This window comes from Drosophila bipectinata, chromosome 2R, assembly GCF_030179905.1.
Source record: "Drosophila bipectinata strain 14024-0381.07 chromosome 2R, DbipHiC1v2, whole genome shotgun sequence".
NCBI lineage: Eukaryota > Metazoa > Arthropoda > Insecta > Diptera > Drosophilidae > Drosophila > Drosophila bipectinata.
This window is the reverse complement of record NC_091737.1, coordinates 23,994,512-24,014,738: the sequence shown is the minus strand read 5'-3', so window position 1 is coordinate 24,014,738 and position 20,227 is coordinate 23,994,512. Positions and strand designations below refer to the sequence as shown.

The window sequence follows — 20,227 nt, the reverse complement described above, 5'->3', positions numbered from 1 at the left end:
GGAAGGTAAGCCAACGATCAGAAAGAGACAGAGCACGGACAGAACGGACACCAAGGGACGGACATGGTTACGGACAGGGTGGACTGGTGGACAGGGTGGACTGGTGGACAGGAGGACTGTGGAACGTTCATTTAGTTGCCCATGGCCATGGCAGGCAAACGCTTTTTGGCCCTGGTTTGGCTACCAGGCAAAGTTTTCTCCCCTGCTCCCCCAGTCCTTCTGGTTCTGGGTCTTCTCCCCTATATCTTTTTCTTTCCGCAGTTCCATTACCATTCCACCCCGCCCTGCCCCAGGTTCTCCTCCCCAAACAATCAAGATGCTGAAAACGAACAACTTTTCGCAACACACACGCAAATTTTTCCTCAATTTTCTTTCCAAATAGTTGATGAATTATGCGACAGCTGTGGAGGGGGAGGGGGTACACAAATTATTCTTAAATAAAAAAAAAAAAATATTAATAACAATATAATATATTAAATATATAATAATTGACCAGATTTTGGATATTAATTATTTATTTTATAATTTATATTATTTTACTAATTATTTTTCTCAGTGTCTTCTGCTCAGTTTCAATTTATTTTAATTGCGCTGACAGTTTACGATCTGTTTGTCTCCCTCGCTCTACTGCCCCTCCAAAGGCATTAAATGAGCGGAGCGAGAGGGACAACCACCTCAATGAGCTTAGGTGCAGGGTTCGAAACGGTCCGGAGTAAGTGCTTCACGACCATAATCCAAACTTTAACTCTTTCACTTTGCCTGATGCCCCCCCTTTAATGCCCAATACCAGCCCCCCTCCCTGAAAAGCAACAATTGTCGGAGATTTATGAACGCCCCTTGTGCTTTAAATTGAATTCAATATTTCGCCACAATAACTGCACAAAATTGTAAACAACAAAGTTTCTGTGTCTCGTTGACAGTTGCACTTTTTTCCATTTTTTTTACTGGCGATTGCACTTTTTATGGCTTTCTTTTTTCGCGTTTCAGCTCGAAATTGATTTTTTTTCCTTTTACCAACTTCTCCCCCCTCCCTCGCTCCTCTGCTGTATCTGCAATATTTATGCGCGCTGGGGTGTGGGCGGTTGGCGGCTGGTGGCTGGCGGCTGGAGGTGTGAAAGGCGGCGAGTGGGCGTGTTGCCAATTGAGCTGTTTTCTGTTATTTCCCGGCTTTGTTCAGTTGCCGCTATAAGGCCCAAAAAAATATATAAAAATACAATGCAATGCATACCTGCAAGTAGAAGAGAAGGTAGAAATGGGGAATTAGTGGAAAGAATAAAGACATATTTTTCGAGGTATTTAATTAGGGGGGAAATAGGGCTAATTTTGAATCAAAAAATAAATAGTATAAAAATTGTATATTTTGGGCAAACAAAACGAGTATTTTTGTATTAAAAATTATGAAAAATTTAATAAAAAATTAAAAAAAAAAAAATTGTAAAAGTTGTTAAAAGTTTTGGAAAAATTCCAAAAAAAAAAGATGTAATAATTTCCAAAAAATATGAACAAATCGAAAAAATTGATAAAAATGTTTCCAACTTATAAAAAAAAACTTAAAAACACATCGAAAACTTTAAAAAATATATTGAAAAATGTTAAAAAATAAAGAATATAGCTAGCTACCAAGTTTTGAACTCTTCACTAAAAGATGTCGTAAAAAGCGTATAAATTGTATAACTTTTTTAATTTTTATCCAATTGAAGTGAAATTCGCAGCCGAGTTTTAGTTTTGATAAAAATTAAAGGATTGTTTGTTATAATTGTATAAAAATAAAGAATTGATTTTTAAAGCTTTACTCTTCTTTTAAATGAAAAACATTGGAAAGTCTTTGGGTAAAAATAAAAAAAATTTTAAAAATAATTTTCTCTTATGGCGCTAAGAAAAAGGTCTTTAAAAAATCTACCAAAGTATCTCAAGTTTGCGGCTTCATTTCCTAGATATTTAAGGCAAGTATCCCCTCCTCTCCCCTCTCCTTCCCCACCAAAAAAAATAACCCCAACTGATGCTTCCAATTTGTGAATATCTTGGCAATTTTCGCTTCGCTCTGCCCTATTATTTCAATTGTCGGCCAGGCCCAAAGGGGTGGCGGGGGGTAGAGACCAGTAAGCAGTGCGATTTGGCGGCTTAAAGCCAGGGAGGAGGGTGCCGGAGGAGGGTGTCCACGTCGGCAAAGGTAGCTGTCGAGATGAATTTGCTCTTTTCGCGCCGTTTCTTCCTTAATGCCCCTCTTGAAGCTTGCAACTTGAAGCAGTGATTGTAGCTCCGAAACGTAGTGCTACTTCTTCTACTTCTCAGACGTGCCACAACAACCAAGAAGAAGAAAAAAAAAAAAAAAGAGTCACAAGTAGAGTGTGGTAGCTGGTAACCGCAACATGAGGCACAAGGAGCCACATCGAGGCAACAAGAGCAACAACAACAGCAACAACAACAACAGCAACAGCAATTACAGCGGCGACTCAAGATGCCCCCACGCTGGAAATTCAAAATGTTTTCGTTTCACTGAGCACAACAACAACAACAATTACAGCAACAACAACAACTACGACAACTGTCGACATGGTGAGTTGGCCAAGTTTGTTGTTGTTGTAGTTGTTGTTGCCTTATCGCCTCTGGGGCGCTATGTTTTGTTGCTCTTTCTCTTTCTTTTTTTTATATAAAAATTGCTGTTGTTGTTGTTGTTGGTGTTGCCTTCTTCTGCGCCAGTCAATTCAATTTGAAGCCATTTAGCATCAATTTGCAGTAATTTGACGTATAAATTATGTCAAATTGCCGAGCAGCTTGTCATTGGGTGTATTTTCATTGTTGTTATTGTTGTTGTTGTTGTCGCTTTTGTTACCTCTACTTATTGTAGTTGTTGTATTTGTTGTTGCTGTTCTCACTCCGTCAGTTTGGCTCGTTTTCGGTTTCGGTGTTTTTTGTTTTTGTTGTTGCTTTTGCACCTTTTTTTTTTGTTGTTGTTGTTGTTGTTATTGTGCCCGCCAGGTAAAAATAAAAAAACACAAAAGGTAAGGCAGCAGCAGCATCATCATCATCATCCCAGTTGCCAGTTTACCTTCTTCTTACCCCCTAGTCCCCTACTCCCCTTAGTCCTCCATACTCTTCCCCCTTAAAAAAAAAATCATTGTGTGACTGGCCTGCCTTCCTTCTCTCTCCCTCCACCCTGCGAACATGTATAGCTGCCTCTCACTTCCTCCCCCCCTTCTGGCCAATGCGGCACGTTCGGCAGTGTGTGAATTTTATTTTCGCTTGTCGACACAAAAGAATTTCACTTAATACACACACACTCATACACACACACACACACGAAGTGCGGAAAAGGGTCCAGAGCCAGAAACTAATACCAAAAGGGGGAACCAACAAGGTAGGTAGGCAGGGTAGGCAGCAGGGGCACTACAGGGGGGGGAGATACAATTTTTACGCTTTTGTGAATGTTAACATTCAAAGATATCATCAAAAAATTCACTGGAAACACTCATACAATAAAAATACAAAAAAAAAAAAAAGAAGAACACAACCCTGGCAAGAAGCTGACGGAGCAGAATCATCGAGGCGATCTTTTGTAGAAGAACTGGTAGGGCTGGGAGGGAGCCCCTCGAATTTTGTCGCCTCTTTGTAGATGAGTTGCTGTTGCCGTTCACGCGTCGTAAACTCGGTAGCCAGGAACATTAAAGACAATGGAAACAGGGGGAGATCTTCCGCAAATGGAAGAGGAAGGAAAAAAACTACTCCGATTTGTCTGAAACTTTCAGAATCTTAATATTTCGAGGTCCTGAATACAGAAAATATATTAAAACTACCCTCAAATCAGTTGACTTTAAAATAAAGCCTAGTTGTCATTGCAGGAAGATCCCCCACTCTCCAATCACCCATCTCTTTCCCGCCCTGGAGTTGCAAGCTATTTGAGGAATTTCCATTTGCATTTTAATTAAGTGAATGGACAAATGACCCAAGGGGCCAAGAAAGCTAAGCGAGGGTGGCCACTGGTCGGGCAGAAAACTTTATTATCTCTACAAGCAATTATGCATATCATAAAACACTTTAAACATTAATGAGTGTCAAGCAGTCGAGGGAGCGAGAAGGGCAACGAAGAAGCCGAGTCATCTTTTTGGGACTTGTTTTTTTTTGTTGTCTCACTCATCCACTTAGGGAGCACAGATTCCCCAAGGGGCCCCAAGATGGCCATGGACCATGGCTAAAAGGAGGATACAATGGTGGGGGGCAAGATTTCTAGAGATGTCAAGCTGGGTTGGTTTTTAAGTAAAACGCAGAATGAATTTAAATTCGCTAATTAACACATCTAAGCCATTAACTCTCAATTACGGTAAAGAAAACAAAGTAAGGATAGCTTTCTCGCTTCTGCTCGAGGAGCAACAAGGACGACTATCTACCTATTATCGATAGCTATTCAAATTATTCAATTAGCATTTTCTCCATTGAGGCGAACTAACCAGACAATACATAAATCATCGGTCTATCGTTTACACTTCCATCTCTAAGTGGGCAGCAACAACATCCGTGGAGACTGGAGAGACGCCCCCAAAACTGATTCGGTTAGTTTATGGGCAAAGTCAGCGTGTTGCCACTTTATTGCCTGCTTTACATTTCTGTTAGTTTTGGTCCGCACCCATGGGGCCAACATCCAACACACAAACACCACTCTCTGTATGTGTGTGTGTTATGCTTTGCGGCCAAATTAAAATTCGACTTAATCGTTTAAACATTTAAAAGGCAAACTAAAAGCCAGCAGGCGTCGCCAACAAGCAAAGTTTCCCCATTCCATGTCCCCCCACTGCTACTCCCTCCCCCCCTTTGCCTTTAGCCTTCCTCTTCCTTTTTCCTTTTCCTTTTTGGTTTTTTTTTTTTCGCTGGCTTTTTTGTTGCTTTTTGCATGCGCAGCACAACATGCGCCAAAAGTTGTAGCACAGCCTGTTGCTGTCCCGCTTGCACAGCCAGGCTTTAATGAGTGAGCGCCATACAACAAACATGGCTGCCGCCATGGCTCTCTCTCTGCAACTCCACATTCTCCGCAAGTGGGGGAAAACGAGAGAGAGAGAGCCGCCGACAGAGATGGCCGGAGCGAGCGAGAGCGAAATGCATGCTGAGTGGCATGGAGATTTTTGCGGGAGATGAGTACCCAAAGTGGGTGGGGGAAGAAAGGAGAGGGAGAAGTTGTCGGCTCTTTTTTGCACATTTTACAGTCGGCCGCCCTCCCCCTCGAGGGTCGCACAATTCAAATGTTAATTAAAATTTAAGAGCTTAACCGTTCAGATTGCCATGACTCTCTCTCTCTTTTGAGAGAAAATTAAATTTTGATTGATTCTGGATTGTGTCGCCAAAAGTGGCGCCCAACGTGTAGCAGCTCGCAGGCCATTAAACAAGTGCTGCCTTGCCACCGAACCGCTTAACTACCGCCAGGGCAATAAACCCAAATGGTCCGGAAAATAAATGTGTATATTAAAGCATAAAATATATGAGCATTAGGCGCTGCCATGCAGCATCAGCACTAGGCCGAATTATGAAGCCAATTTATGGCCCATAAGGCTAAGCTGACCCGCGGAAATATCACAAAAAAAAAATTGATTAAAATGTAAGCAGCTTGTGTGTTAATTTCAATTTAATGGCTTTCGTTTTATTTTTAATTTTTAATTTCACCTTTTAATAGCCATAATTAGGGTGAACCTTATATCCTTAAGGAGCGTAGCCCTTTCCATTGTGTTGCTTCGATTTAGTCATTATTGGAGTACTGCTAATCTGGTTCTTGGCTCTAATGTTGTGCTGACATGCCATCACTTTTCAAAAAAACAGTCCCCCCCATACCCCTCCCCACCTCTGCATCTCTGACAATGTAAAGAATGTCGAGACCGAGGCGGCACTACCGCCTGATAGCAATCAACATCAATTAAAGCAGCTGTCTGTCTTGCTGGCCGTGTAATTACGTTTGTTTGTTGCATTATCATCATCATCATCATCATTACCATCATTATCGTGTTGCAAGTTGGCAGTTGTCAGTTGGGAGTGTGTGTGTGTGTGTGTGTGTGTGTGCAGCTCCGATGGCAACTGTTGATAATTATAATCCGCTTGTGGTTAAAACGGTGTGGCCTACCTTAGTGGCGATAAGCGCGCATGAATAATTATGTTGCAGTTGCAGCTACAGCTTTGGATTTGGTGTCGCCTGTTTGCTTGGCTGCCTCATGAATAATTAATGCCCTGCCGCGACTCACTGGCAGTGGCAGCAACTAGCAACTTGTCTCGCCTGCCTGCCAGCCAGCCAGAGTATCTTTTCAATTACAGAAGAAGGAAATCGTGAGCTTGGCAATAAAAGAACAACAGCAGTAGCGATGTTCTCCCTCTCCCTAACTTTGATTAAACTTGACAGTCTATTGTGGTCTATTGTTGCTTGGCAAATATTTATTAAATACACAAGCGCTCTTCTAAGAGGTGCCGACAACGACGACAACGATGACAATTAACACTTGAACAGTAGCGGCCACTATTATCGCCTCAATTTGAATAAATTGGAAGGACTGCCGGCGGAATTCCCACCTTAAATTAAATAAGCAATGAAGGCAAAAGGTTCGGGGCGGTCGGTCGCACAATTGGCACTTGAAAGGCATCAAGATACAATGGCAATAACTGCGGCAACAGCACCAACAGCAGTGGCATCCACAGCAGCAACAGCAGCAGCAAACAAGCTAAACAAGTATTGCCGCTGAGGCAGGCACAAGATAAAAAACAGCAGCAGCACTCTGGCAGACAAAAGGCACGAGAAGTGAGAGACGTCTAGGGTAGCTGCCTCTTCTGCCGTTGCATGGGAATTGAATTCCATTCAAGAGACACACCAAGCCAGCCAGTCAGCAAGCCAGCAAGCTGTTTGTCATACTTGCAACAAAAAGGAGCCCCAGTGAAATGGCTTACATGCATTTCTCTGCCTCTCTCTGGGGCGCGGATGGGGAGCAGAGGCGTGTTGAGGTGTGTTGCGATACCATCTTGCATAAAATTACTCCTTCCAGGGTACGAAACAGCATCTCCTGCTACCAGGAGCTGTAGTTGGAGCCACCAGCGACGTGGCTGCTGCCTGATGCTATGCCACTGATAGCCTCGAAATTGTTGGCAGTTGCAATTTGCTGTTTGGAATTTTAAGCGAGCCAACAATGAAGTTCCAGCCGAGAAGCCAAAAGGGAGGAAGAAAGCCAGCCAGAGGAGTCCAGACATCCACCATTCTCGGGCTCATCAGCCGCCGGAGCGCTTAACCCTCTTCGGTATCGATTTTTGATGGGCTTTTTTAAGAAGAATATTCGAGTCCTCTTCAAAAGACCCTAACTTTATACCATTTCTTTAAATGAAAAGCCCCCGCTTTTTAAATACAAATTTTCCGCACCAGCTGGCCTGCAGTTTAAATGGAAAAATGGGTTAAGTTTGGGGGCCCCTGCCCGGCCAGGCCTGAAAGGCAGTTGGAACTGCGATTGCAATAAAAGTCAGCAGGCAGGCACTGATGTGTTTCTGCCCACCTCTCCAGCTTCCAGCTTCCAGTTCCCAGCTCCTGGCTCCCGGCTCCTGACTCTGGCTCCTCCATTTGAATTTTATTTCAGTGGTGCGCGCCTTTCGTTTTTATTTATTTTTATTTTTATTTTTTTTCAGAGCTCCTCTGACTGGGTATAGCTTTGCATAAGCCCGCAGTTCATTTGGACAAAAACAAACTAAACCAACCAGAGAGGAGGAAAAAAAATCAAAATAAGATATAGCCAGGCAGCAACAGCAGCAGCAGCAGCCAGCACGATTTATGTTAATCAGACAAGAAGGCGACGGTGGAGCCACAGATGGAGGAGCACGAGGAGGAGAGTCAGCGCCAACCAACCAACCAGCCAGTTGCATTCAATCATCTTTTATCTGGCAGGCATCGTCGGTGTTCAGTTGGGGATTTCTTTCTTTATTTTTGTATTTTTTGCTTTCTTTCGGTTATTATGTATCGCTTAGTTGCATTTGGCGCACTTTCAGATTTCTGCAATCTTTCTCCTTTCTGCGTTTCGATTGGATTCGTTTGTGGAGCATCCATTAAAGCCAGGTCATGCCAACAGAGTCGCTATCGATTTGATTTCAATTTGCCAAAAGCTCAGGCTATTTATCTCAATGACTCACTCACTCACTCACACAAAGTGAAAGTTTCTCAAAAGAAATGAATACAAAAGAGCCATTTCTATCCTCACAAAAGTAATAGATTTTAATTACATTTTTGGCTATAAATTATTCTTAATTTATTTGAGCTATTTACCCAGTTAGTTATCCTTGTTTAATATTTATTAAAAACCTAGTGGTAGTTTAGTTTACAAACCTGCAAAGAGATAACGAGAAATATTTAATTAATTTCAATTGGAATTTAATTATTGATAGTAGTTGGTATTTTAATTATTTTCCACAAAATTTAATTGAAAATTTGAACGTAAAGGGATCTGAATAGCTTCTTACTGGATTTCTTGGTTTTATTTAATATATTTCTTAAACATCGAAAGGAATAAGGTATATTTCTAGAATACATATTTCTATAAGGTTTATATTTTTATAAGGTATAGGAGTGGTTTATAAGAAGGGGTATTCTGATACTAAATTCTTATGGAAAGCCACCAAATAAAATATTTCTTTCTAGATTTTAAGGAAGTATTTAGTATATTAAATCGTATATAATACTAATGTAATAATAAATATATTATATTATAGATTTAGTATATCTTTTCTATATATTTCAGATCTCTATAGTCCATCTCTATAAACATTTTCCAAACTTCCATATCCCCTCAGACACCTCCTTTCTGGCCAAAATGCGAATGACTCGCTGACTGAATGGCCAAAATACTGATATAACCGAGTGCCAGACCAACTATCCGTCCGACATGTTGTCCTATTCCCTTCCCAACCCCCACTCACTCCTCCCCTGGCACTACAAAAAGCTGAAAATAAAAAAAAAAGAGTAAAAAGATATATAGTAGTTGTGCCATTTTTGCGCTTTTCAGGCACTTTTTGCGCCGGATGTGCTGCACGGAAAAATGCAACAGAATGCAGAGATGGTGGAGGGTGGAGTGGAGGGGCCTGGGTGGAATATGCCCCAAAATAAAAAGCAAAAGAAAATTGTAATTTCAACAAAGCAACGAAGAAAATGGCACAAAAAACCCAGAGCCCTACCTCCCACTTCCAGTCCAAGTCCCATTGCTATTTTTTCCAATTTTTTATGTTCACTTTTTTGGGATCTCTTACTTTTTATTTTATTTTATTTTATTTTTTTTTAAGTTTTAAAAGGGGAGGAGGTAAATGCGTTTTTGATGCTGTTTTGGGTGAGTGGGTGGCTCTGGTTCTGGTAGCATTTTGTTATTCGCCACTGGCACTTGCCAAGTTAAAGCATTAAGCTCATGCCAATTATGCATTGTTGGCTTGCCTCGGCTTGGCTTGGCCTGGCCCGGTCTCTGGCCAGAAGGAGTACTACTATAGAGTAGTACTACACTATCGCTGTTGGGCAAAATTGAAACAACTTTTGCAATTACTTTCCGTAAACAAAACAAATGTGCTCGAGTCACGCAATCGCCTCAACTGTCTGCCGTCTGCCGCTGTCCCCAAAACAATAATTACCCGAGCATTGTTCATGCATACATTCATATAATGGTAATGACAATAACGAGCCAGGGGGCGGGGTTAACAGCTAGAGGGGAGGGGGCGGAGCAGGGGGAGCTGGAAAAAAAAAATATAATAAAAGAGGTGGTTCCCAAAAGGGGGTGGTGGTGCGACAGGTGGAGGCAAAGTTGCTCGTCTTGAACAAGTTGTTAAATTGTTATTTTAGCGCTTTGTTCCACTCCCCACCACCCCTCTCTCTTCTGAGGGGGGGAGTGTGTGTCCCCGGTAGTGATTAACAGAGCTCGGGTAGGTACAGTGAACGCCCAGAAATAAAGAACGCTAATTGAAGTGCTTCCTCCCTTCAATCAAAGCGAGCGGTGAGCGTTGACAAGACAGGAGGGGAGGTACTTTGGCAGTTTCATAAGACTATATAATATGGGGTCTATATAAGGAAGGGGTGTTATAGATCTGTACTGAACTGTACTTTATAACTGTTTAACTATAGCTACAGATCTTTAAAGTATGTTCTCTTCTCTCATTTCCACCAATTTCAACTCTAAATTACTTTGCATAATGGAACTATTGGAAGAGCTATAAGATACTACCAAAAGATATAATATAGAGGGCCTCTATGGCCAAATTCGATAGTTATATCTTCCGCAATTCTCATCCGATTCTCAAGCGGAGTACCTTAATCAATTTCTATATCGATTCTCCGCCATTCTGCATCAAAATCTCGAGACAAAATATTTTTTAGATTTTTTGTCCATTTTTCCTGATGGGATGCCTTGAAAATGCTGTTTTCCCCTATAGGGTCCACAGGGATAGCTATATCTTCCCCAATTCTCATCCGATTCTCAAGCGGAGTACCTTAAACGATTTCTATATCGATTCTCCACCATTCTGCATCAAAATCCTGAGACAAAATATTTTTTAGATTTTTTGTCCATTTTTCCTGATGGGATGCCTTGAAAATGGGGTTTTCCCCTATAGGGTCCACAGGGATGGCTATATCTTCCCCAATTCTCATCCGATTCTCAAGCGGAGTACCTTAAACGATTTCTATATTGATTCTCCACAATTCTGCATCAAAATCCTGAGACAAAATATTTTTTAGATTTTTTGTCCATTTTTCCTGATGGGATGCCTTGAAAATGCTGTTTTCCCCTATAGGGTCCACAGGGATAGCTATATCTTCCCCAATTCTCATCCGATTCTCAAGCGGAGTACCTTAAACGATTTCTATATCGATTCTCCACCATTCTGCATCAAAATCCTGAGACAAAATATTTTTTAGATTTTTTGTCCATTTTTCCTGATGGGATGCCTTGAAAATGCTGTTTTCCCCAATAGGGTCCACAGGCATGGCTATATCTTCCCCAATTCTCATCCGATTCTCAAGCGGAGTACCTTAAACGATTTCTATATCGATTCTCCACCATTCTGCATCAAAATCCTGAGATAACATATTTTTTAGATTTTTTGTCCATTTTTCCTGATGGGATGCCTTGAAAATGCTGTTTTCCCCAATAGGGTCCACAGGCATGGCTATATCTTCCCCAATTCTCATCCGATTCTCAAGCGGAGTACCTTAAACGATTTCTATATCGATTCTCCACCATTCTGCATCAAAATCCTGAGACAAAATATTTTTTAGATTTTTTGTCCATTTTTCCTGATGGGATGCCTTGAAAATGCTGTTTTTCCCTATAGGGTCCACAGGGATAGCTATATCTTCCCCAATTCTCATCCGATTCTCAAGGGGAGTACCTTAAACGATTTCTATATCGATTCTCCACCATTCTACATCAAAATTCTAGCACAAAATATTTTTCAGATTTTTTGTCCATTTTTTCTGATGGGTTCCCTTGAAAATGCTGTTTTCTCCTATAGGGTCTACGGGGATGGGTATATCTTCCCCAATTCTCATCCGATTCTCAAGGGGAGTACCTTAAACGATTTCTATATCGATTCTCCACCATTCTGCATCAAAATCCTGAGACAAAATATTTTTTAGATTTTTTGTCCATTTTTCCTGATGGGATGCCTTGAAAATGCTGTTTTCCCCTATAGGGTCCACAGGGATAGCTATATCTTCCCCAATTCTCATCCGATTCTCAAGGGGAGTACCTTAAACGATTTCTATATCGATTCTCCACCATTCTGCATCAAAATCCTGAGACAAAATATTTTTTAGATTTTTTGTCCATTTTTCCTGATGGGATGCCTTGAAAATGCTGTTTTCCCCAATAGGGTCCACAGGCATGGCTATATCTTCCCCAATTCTCATCCGATTCTCAAGCGGAGTACCTTAAACGATTTCTATATCGATTCTCCACCATTCTGCATCAAAATCCTGAGATAACATATTTTTTAGATTTTTTGTCCATTTTTCCTGATGGGATGCCTTGAAAATGCTGTTTTCCCCAATAGGGTCCACAGGCATGGCTATATCTTCCCCAATTCTCATCCGATTCTCAAGCGGAGTACCTTAAACGATTTCTATATCGATTCTCCACCATTCTGCATCAAAATCCTGAGACAAAATATTTTTTAGATTTTTTGTCCATTTTTCCTGATGGGATGCCTTGAAAATGCTGTTTTCCCCAATAGGGTCCACAGGCATGGCTATATCTTCCCCAATTCTCATCCGATTCTCAAGCGGAGTACCTTAAACGATTTCTATATCGATTCTCTACATCAAAATCCTGAGACAATCCCATATTATTTTATATATACTTGATATAGATAGATGGGTACATATAGATATAGAATATGTGTATACTACAGACCACGTATGAAGTAAAAGCACTACTCCACCATTCCGAGCACTTTCAGCTCTAAATACCCCCCTGAAATGCGTACATCAGATACCTAGGGGCACTCCCTTTTCCACCTCCCCCCTTTCCGATTTGCATATCATATTTTGCGGGCGTGTTTCTGTTGTTTCTGCCACAAAAGCATACCACCAGTTGGTATGCAACTATTTTATTATTACGTTTATTTGACTTGAATATGTGCATACGTAAGCAGCTTGCCACAGGACTAGGACTGCAGGACTGGAGGACAGCAGGACTGCAGGACTTCCAGTCGGATGGCAATTTCCATTGTCGGTTGCTCGTAAATCCTCCTCCCAGGGAGGGCCAGCAGTTGGAGGCACCTCCTGGCAATTCTATTAAATTTCAAACACAACACAACGTCTTTCTCTTTCTCCATTTAATTAAGGCCAGTCTGGGAGACATTACAAACACCTTCCGTGGGCCATTGTGATTCCTGCCATCCTGACATCCCCCACTCCTGATAATCCCTCTCGATAATTCAATTATGCATGCTATTTAATGTGTCAGACAGTAGGCGGCGATGGCTTTTATGGGTTTCGGGGATGAAGTCGACTAATTTCAATTTTCCATAAAGGACGAGTCCAGAGGCAGAGCCATAGCCAAACCACACCCAATCTAATCAATTTCGCATATACTGCACAAATTATATTTGTGTTTTGTCCACTCCATTTTGCAATTCAAATATTGTTCCCGGAGGGGAGATCGCACCAATTCCCATCGATTTTCTCGCTCAAAAATAGGTTTTTTTTATAAAAATGCTTAGTTTGCTTTAATTTTTTTTTGCTTAAAAATCACTTAGCTGTCAGTGCTCCACTTAACATACACTGCCTGCTTATAACGCCCACGCCTTTAAAATGCCTTCACACACTTGCGAGTTCAATGTCTCGAATGGCCCGAAAAGCGCAATAAATTAAAGCCAAGTCAGCACCAGTCGTACATATTCCGAAATAAAAGTCTAAATTCAAGTATTAAATTGTGGCATTACTTCCCCCAGCCAATAAATAATGCAAATTAATTAGAGTGGAATTTTGTTTCACGCACTCCTCTGGTATAAACAATGATTAGTGCTGACCACTGGCATTTAATTGAAAAATAGGCAGCCCCCCCCCAGACAAAGGCCTGCAAACTATATATACAGTATATATACATATATCTGCGAACGGCACTTGGCACGTTCCGTGGCAGCAAAAAAAAAAGAAACAGAAATTCTCATAATAATTAAACGAAAAACGCGTTGATTGCATGCAATTTGCATTTTACGACTGGCGACCAGCTCGGCGGCAGTGACTGGCAATGGGAATGGGCAGGCAGGCAGGCAGGCTGGCTGGCTGGCTTGTCCGTCTGGATATCAGATATGGAAGCGGAATCCACTGCCTGGGCCAGAGGTGTGTGCGTGATTACATGCGATACGTGACTGGCTTCGAACTACTGGTTGGGAAATTATCTTAAACGCAACTAAGAGTCGTAAATTGTGGGGGTTTGTTGGCTTTATCTATTGTGTTGTGAATCTGGACATTTATTTTTGAATAATATTTAAAAGTACTCATATTTAGAAACTTGTACATAAACAAGTGACTCACATGCCCTCCACCAGGTAATATTTTTAACTAGCTAGTGCCTCTTAAATCGTGAGTCTTTGTTTACTTAAGCTTCGTATTTTAAAATTAATGAATAATTTTGAATAATTTGTAGATCTCTCATCTCTAGAATACCCGCTAATAGTTCGTGACTCACGTGACTCGCAGCAGATGGTGGTTTTTTAGACTAAAACTTTGTATTTTGGTGGTTTTATATGGATACTTATGAGCAACTTTGAATTATATTGAATAACTTCGAATAATTTTGAATAATTTTTAGATCACTCATCTCTTAAAACTTCTGACAGACATCGTATCTCACGTTCCCATCACCAAAGGGTTGTTTTCTTGACTACTTATTTGTATTTTCATTGTTCCATGGATACCAATAAACACGCTTTGAATGTTTTTGAATAATTCGAATAATTAAAAAAAAAACTCATCTCTAAGAACCTCTATAAAACCTCGTAACTCTCATCTACACCGCTAGGTGGATGTTATTCCGAATACTTCTTTATAAATCGTCAGTGTTTGTTTACTCTTTACTTCTACTATGCAACTAATGAATACTTTTGAATAACTTTGAATAATTTTATTTTTTTTTTAATAATTTGCTTCTCACGAACCCACCACCAGCTGGTTATTTTCCCACTACTAGGGCCAGTCACTAGGCACTTGTTAGGGCAGGTCCGAAAGCGGCTCTCCGTGGAAACAGCCGTAATTGAAACCCAATAAGCCAGAGCTATTATTATCGGGTTGGTGTGGAGAGTCCACACCTCACTAACCGGTAACCGAGTGGATGCCCCATCCCACCCAACGCCAACGCATCCCCCTGGGTGACTGACAAATGATATTGCCCGATTAGGTCGATTAGGCTAATTAGAAATGGCCAAAATGCCTTTGGGCCAAGAGCTTTAAGATATCAGAAGTGGATGGTATTTTCCCCAATTTATGAAACTATACTAAATATACTGTGTATACTGGTTCTAGTTTTATTTTAAAAATGATTTCTTTGGGATTCTTTGAACAAATATCTTCTCGAAGATCAAAAACAGCCAACACTTTGAGCCACAATCTTGGCCATAATCACGTAATCCAGTGGAATAATAACACAAATTCCCTCAAAGAATTACTGACATTTATATTCGAGAGGAATATACTAGAAGTACCATACTATATCATGTAGTATGAGCTCTGAGTGGGCACTTTGCCAGCGACATTCCTCGCGAATTTGTGTGGTGGCATGCCCCAGGGTGGTAGTCTTCATGATGATGAATAATCTAGGCCCAATAGGATAGAAATCATTCCCTGGTTCTCTATTTTATTTATTTTCTGTTAATTAATGTCAAGCATTTCAATAAACACACAATCCACAAAGGAAAACCCCCACAATTGAAATTTATGAATGCCTCTAGGGGGGGAGGAGGGCGGCTTCTCTTTTTTTGTCGATTTTCATGTTTCTGGTGCTGTTCGCGGGCTGTTTCATGCTTGGCGGGGCATGAAATGCAACAGCAGCAACCATAGCCACTGTGGCAACAAAAACTACAATAAATTTGTTAAATGAAATGCTTGTTGTTGTAAATCATCAATGCAAATGTTGCACAAACAATGGACGCCGTCGAATGTGGAGAATTTCAAACGCAGTACTGGCCTGCAGGATGGTGTCTTTCACCTCAATTTGTGGGCTGGCAGAGCCACGCCCATTCGTCCTGCCTGCCTGCCTGTGGTGGTTGGAGGCAGAGCTCCTGTGGCTGTGGGGCGTTGCGTGCCAAAGTTGCCGCCTTCTGTGTTGGCCAATGTCCTCGCCACAACACAGCAACACAATGCCACAGCAACTAGCTAGTGATAGGCTAGTTAATACCCTTTAAAATTTTATTAAAAAAAGTATAAGGTTTAGACTGTCTTTTGGAGGGTTTAAGACTCTTTCCAGGTCTAAGTCTTTATGAAAACTATTATTTTGAAACACCTTCTAGGGTCTTTACCTCCTACATAGCCTATATGCCACCATAATGGTCACTAACGTGGCAGCAACCATTCACCAGAGAGGCAGGAAGTAAAGAAAACCAGCCAACAACTGGAATATGCACGAAAACAATAATCAATCGGGTACTGGGAATGGGTTTATAGACCCTATAGTATACCCTCTTTATAGAGCCATACATATCGAATCAGAGCGTGTCATTAAAATCGCGTGCAAACTGCTTCCAAGTGGTTTGTTTCAGGTGCCATGGCGGCCCAAACAGAAGCCTAATGCAGTGGGAGGGCTTGGAATATTAAAGAATGCACTTCCAGCCACGAATTAACCTTTCAATTAACTCGATATCCGTTATGACCCCTGGCAGGTACTTCCAGTCATAGAGCAAGCACACCTGTTCGCACCCCCACTGCCATTATCATAATCACCAGCCTGATTATCACTGTCGTCATTATCATATGTCAATTAGCTGGAGTTGGGGACCGGGGAGAGGTCATTAGGCCGCGGAAGCAACAAAAAAAAAAAAAATGAGCAAAAGGCGGCTCTAATTAAAGGTCTGGAGATGGGCCTGAGGTCTGAGGAGAGCTCTAAAGGAGGAAATTAATTGAGTTGGAAAACAGGGTCTGACAGGGTCCCTTGGATTCAACCACCCACTGCCATCCTAAAAGCAAAACAAGGCTAGCACCCAAGTCATGGGTGTGGCTCTGGAATTAATGATGAACCTTGTGACCCAAACGCACAAAAAGGACACGATGATGGCCAGTCCAGGACATGGTGTTTGCATTGGAATTGAATTAAAAATTGTTATTGTTGATTCGCGATATGCACACGTAATTAAAGCTACGTGGCAGGGTTGCCCATTAAAGCTGATTTGCCGCTTGACTTGGCCCACACCCCCCACGCCTATACTAACTTGGCTTTATTCGCGCATTTCGCATTTTATCAGGCATTACGTATACGAACCGTGGTGCCGCTGCCCCACAGGAGGAGAGGTTGGGGGGAGGAGGTGGCAAACCAACCACAGTCAGGGCACATCCTGTGACACACACACACACACTGGCACATGCTTACATGGTATTCTTGTTTTTTCTGCCAGTCCTGCTCCTGCTCCTGCGAGTCCTGCTCCTGCTCGTACATGGCATATCCGTTTGGAAAGAAGGGCCAGAAAACGTGCAATGACGGCAGCTGGAATTTACAATGGCTGTCCCTGCCACACACACACACATACATACAGACACACACACACATGTGGCGTACAAATATAAAATATCCTGCCAGCTTGTGTGACGCTTCCTGTGCGAGGACGAGGGCGAGGGCGATGGCGAGGACGAGGACACGAAACCCAAACTCGAAAACTCGCTCTGAAAATCCATCCAACCCCTCCATCCCCTCCCTGTGACGTTTATTTTGTCGCAGTGACAACAACAACAACAATAACGAGTATGAGCATTTGTTGTTTTTGTTGTTGGGCGTTATTGTTGTTTTTGTTGGTGCTGTTGTGTCCACAGGCTCGCAGGAAAAAGGCGGAAGGGTCGCCCGGTCGGTTGGCTTTTGTTTAGGTGGGCGTGTTGGATGATGTTTCTATCTCTTTCTATACTCTCTCTCTCTCTCTTGCTGTTGGCTTTAAGGACATTGTGTATGTCCTGGCATATTTTTCCGCCCATGTATGTTTAGTCCTTTAAGCCGAGACCTCTGGGGCGAGGCTTGATTTTTGGATGGAACTTTAAGAGCCCTCCTTTGGAAGTCGATCCCATCCACCTAGATCCTTAAATCCTTAAACATCCTTTTCCAAACAACTCGCGAAATGAAATTTTATTCAAGTACGTGGAGTGTGGCAAGCGGGGCACGCGTGGACGCACAAAATGGAACGTGACGAGTGCCGACAATTGTGTCCCCCTCCTCCTCCAAACCATGCAAGCACGTGCCTGCTCTCTCCACCCCTCCACCCTTGCTTGGCCCGAAACAAATGTTATTTTTATTGTTATTTCAGTTATAACTTACTTCCCAAACCCATACCTCATCCACCCCCGACTCCTCCGGCTGTGAACCCTTTTCTGTGGTTTCCATCACTCATCCAGATCCGTTGGCCAAACAACCCCCAAGGACTCGCCACCCTTCCTCCTCCCTCTAGTCCCTTGCATGTTCAACTCAAATTAGCAGGAAAGCAATTTCGGAGGACAAATGGTTCGGGGTAAGGGGTTAGGGGTAAGGGGTGCTAGAATGCGACATTTCCCAATCCAATATTTGCGATACTTTAGTTTCGTTTATTTTCATCACTCCCCTCCCCTGCCAGGTCCTAGGGGGAGGGGGATTTGAATCCTAGTGTCCTTTTTTTTAAGTAATTCGGTATTAGTTAGTTTGTTAATTAAAAGTAAACTTCACTAAGCTGAATAATTCAACAAAAGAGACACATGCTGTCGAGCGAAAGAGGGCGGCATAGTCACAGAACAAGGACAGACATACACACACACAGGGCATGCACAAACATGTCTCTGCTTGTCTGACTGTCTGCCTGTTGGAGAGATTTACAGTTGGAGAGAATCTCTCCAGTGGAGATAAATGGAGGTTTGTTGATAAAAGAGAGGGTTTTGGGCCAGAATTAGCGATGGTTTGGGCCAAGATACCAGAGATCTTCAAGCCTTCTTGCTTCCAAAACCTTAAGTATTTGAAATACCGTTAGTTTTCTTTATAAAATCCATCTTTTCCTAGGAAGTATCTCACAAATACAAAGCTTTTCTTGTATTTGGAGTGTTTCTAGACAAAGTTTAGCAAGTTATCCTCGATTTTAATGAAGGAGGACCAAGAGGAGGAGGAGGGGATGCCTTTTACTTTGCTGCCACTGCTGCCAGACCACTTTCGAATCAGTTGACGCCCACAACGCGAAACTTTAGCTGCAGCCACGATTAAATATACATATATGGAAATCAGGCCCAGGACAGGCACAGGACAGGACAGGCACAGAGCTTGCAACAATTGTCGCTGGCAACTTGTGGAAATCAAATTAAGCAGCAAGATCTGAGGGTGGCAGAGTGGGAGTGGGAGTTGTGGCAAGTTAGGGCACTTGAAGAAAACTAGAGAGAGTACTAGTTGTTGCTACACTGCGATAAAATGTCACTGCCGACAAGGCTATGTGCCAACATTTGGAAAACTCGGAAAAGAAAGTCCCACCCCCCTTCCCTCCCCTCTCTCTAGACAAACACCCACAAAAAGGGCAACTGGCAGAAAACCCTTCCACCAGACTGCATCTTCTTGGTATAGTTTTTAGCACTGATTTGGCCGGAGGAAGACTTGGGAGGAGGGTGATGTGATGGCTAGTGGAGGAGGAGGGTGATGGCTAGTGGAGGAGGAGGGTGATGGCTAGTGGAGGAGGAGGGTGATGGCTAGTGGAGGAGGAGGTGGAGGTGCCTTGGCAGTCCAAGTTGGCATACGAAATTGAATTGAAGTGCGCTTCAGTTTGTGTTGCCAGGCAGAAGGAAGTAGTTAAGTGAACTCAAGGGAAAAGTTTTTCGTGAAAAACACACAAACACACACAGCTACACACAGTTACGGTAGGAAAATAATAAGAGAAAGCATGGGGGAGGGATGGGGTTTTGAGGAAAACGAGGCTGAAATAAACTCTAAAGACCCCACCAGCTAGGCAAAGAAAACACTTGAAACTAAGGTCCTTTTTAATTCCTGCTTGTGGGTCTCTGTCTCTGTGATGCAATTAAAATGGAACTCCCACTTCCACCCCCTCTCCCAAGTTGGAAAACATCTTTTTCTAAATTTCCATCAAGTTTTCCTACAGGGTATTGCAGTGACAGTACCATTTCCTGGCATTTGTCTTCTTGCCAAGATTGGAGCTCCTCGGAAGCTTCCGAAAGTTTTCCTTTTATGGCCAATAATATAGAGGGAATCTTGAGAATAAATAGAAATTATAAGAATAATTAATAGAAAAAATAATAAATGATGTTAGCTTTAACCCAAAAAGGTTAGTTTTTAGTTCCGGGATGAGATAGTCTCTATAAGAAAGAGTCTCTAACCCCAAATCCCTACCCTAGTTTGGGATTAGTTTGAGAACCCCATTTTAACCAAAAACTTGCCTCATTTCGAGAAGATGCCTCCACCACCATCACCACCACCCCATCCTCCTCCTGCTAGCCGCCCACGCACTCCGAGTGGCAGCCAGACAAGTGTCAAGTGTGGTATGCAAATGTGCCACAGGCGAGTATGTTCGGAATTCGTTCTGAGAAGCCAACAGC

At 42.2% G+C, this 20,227-nt stretch overlaps 1 protein-coding gene across 1 annotated transcript in view; it reads right to left on the bottom strand.

Annotated features, from left to right (window-relative positions):
* The window catches only part of sbb (scribbler), a 70,022-nt gene that overhangs the window by 21,257 nt on the left and 28,538 nt on the right, over window positions 1-20,227 (bottom strand). The gene's annotated exons all lie outside the window — the stretch shown is intronic.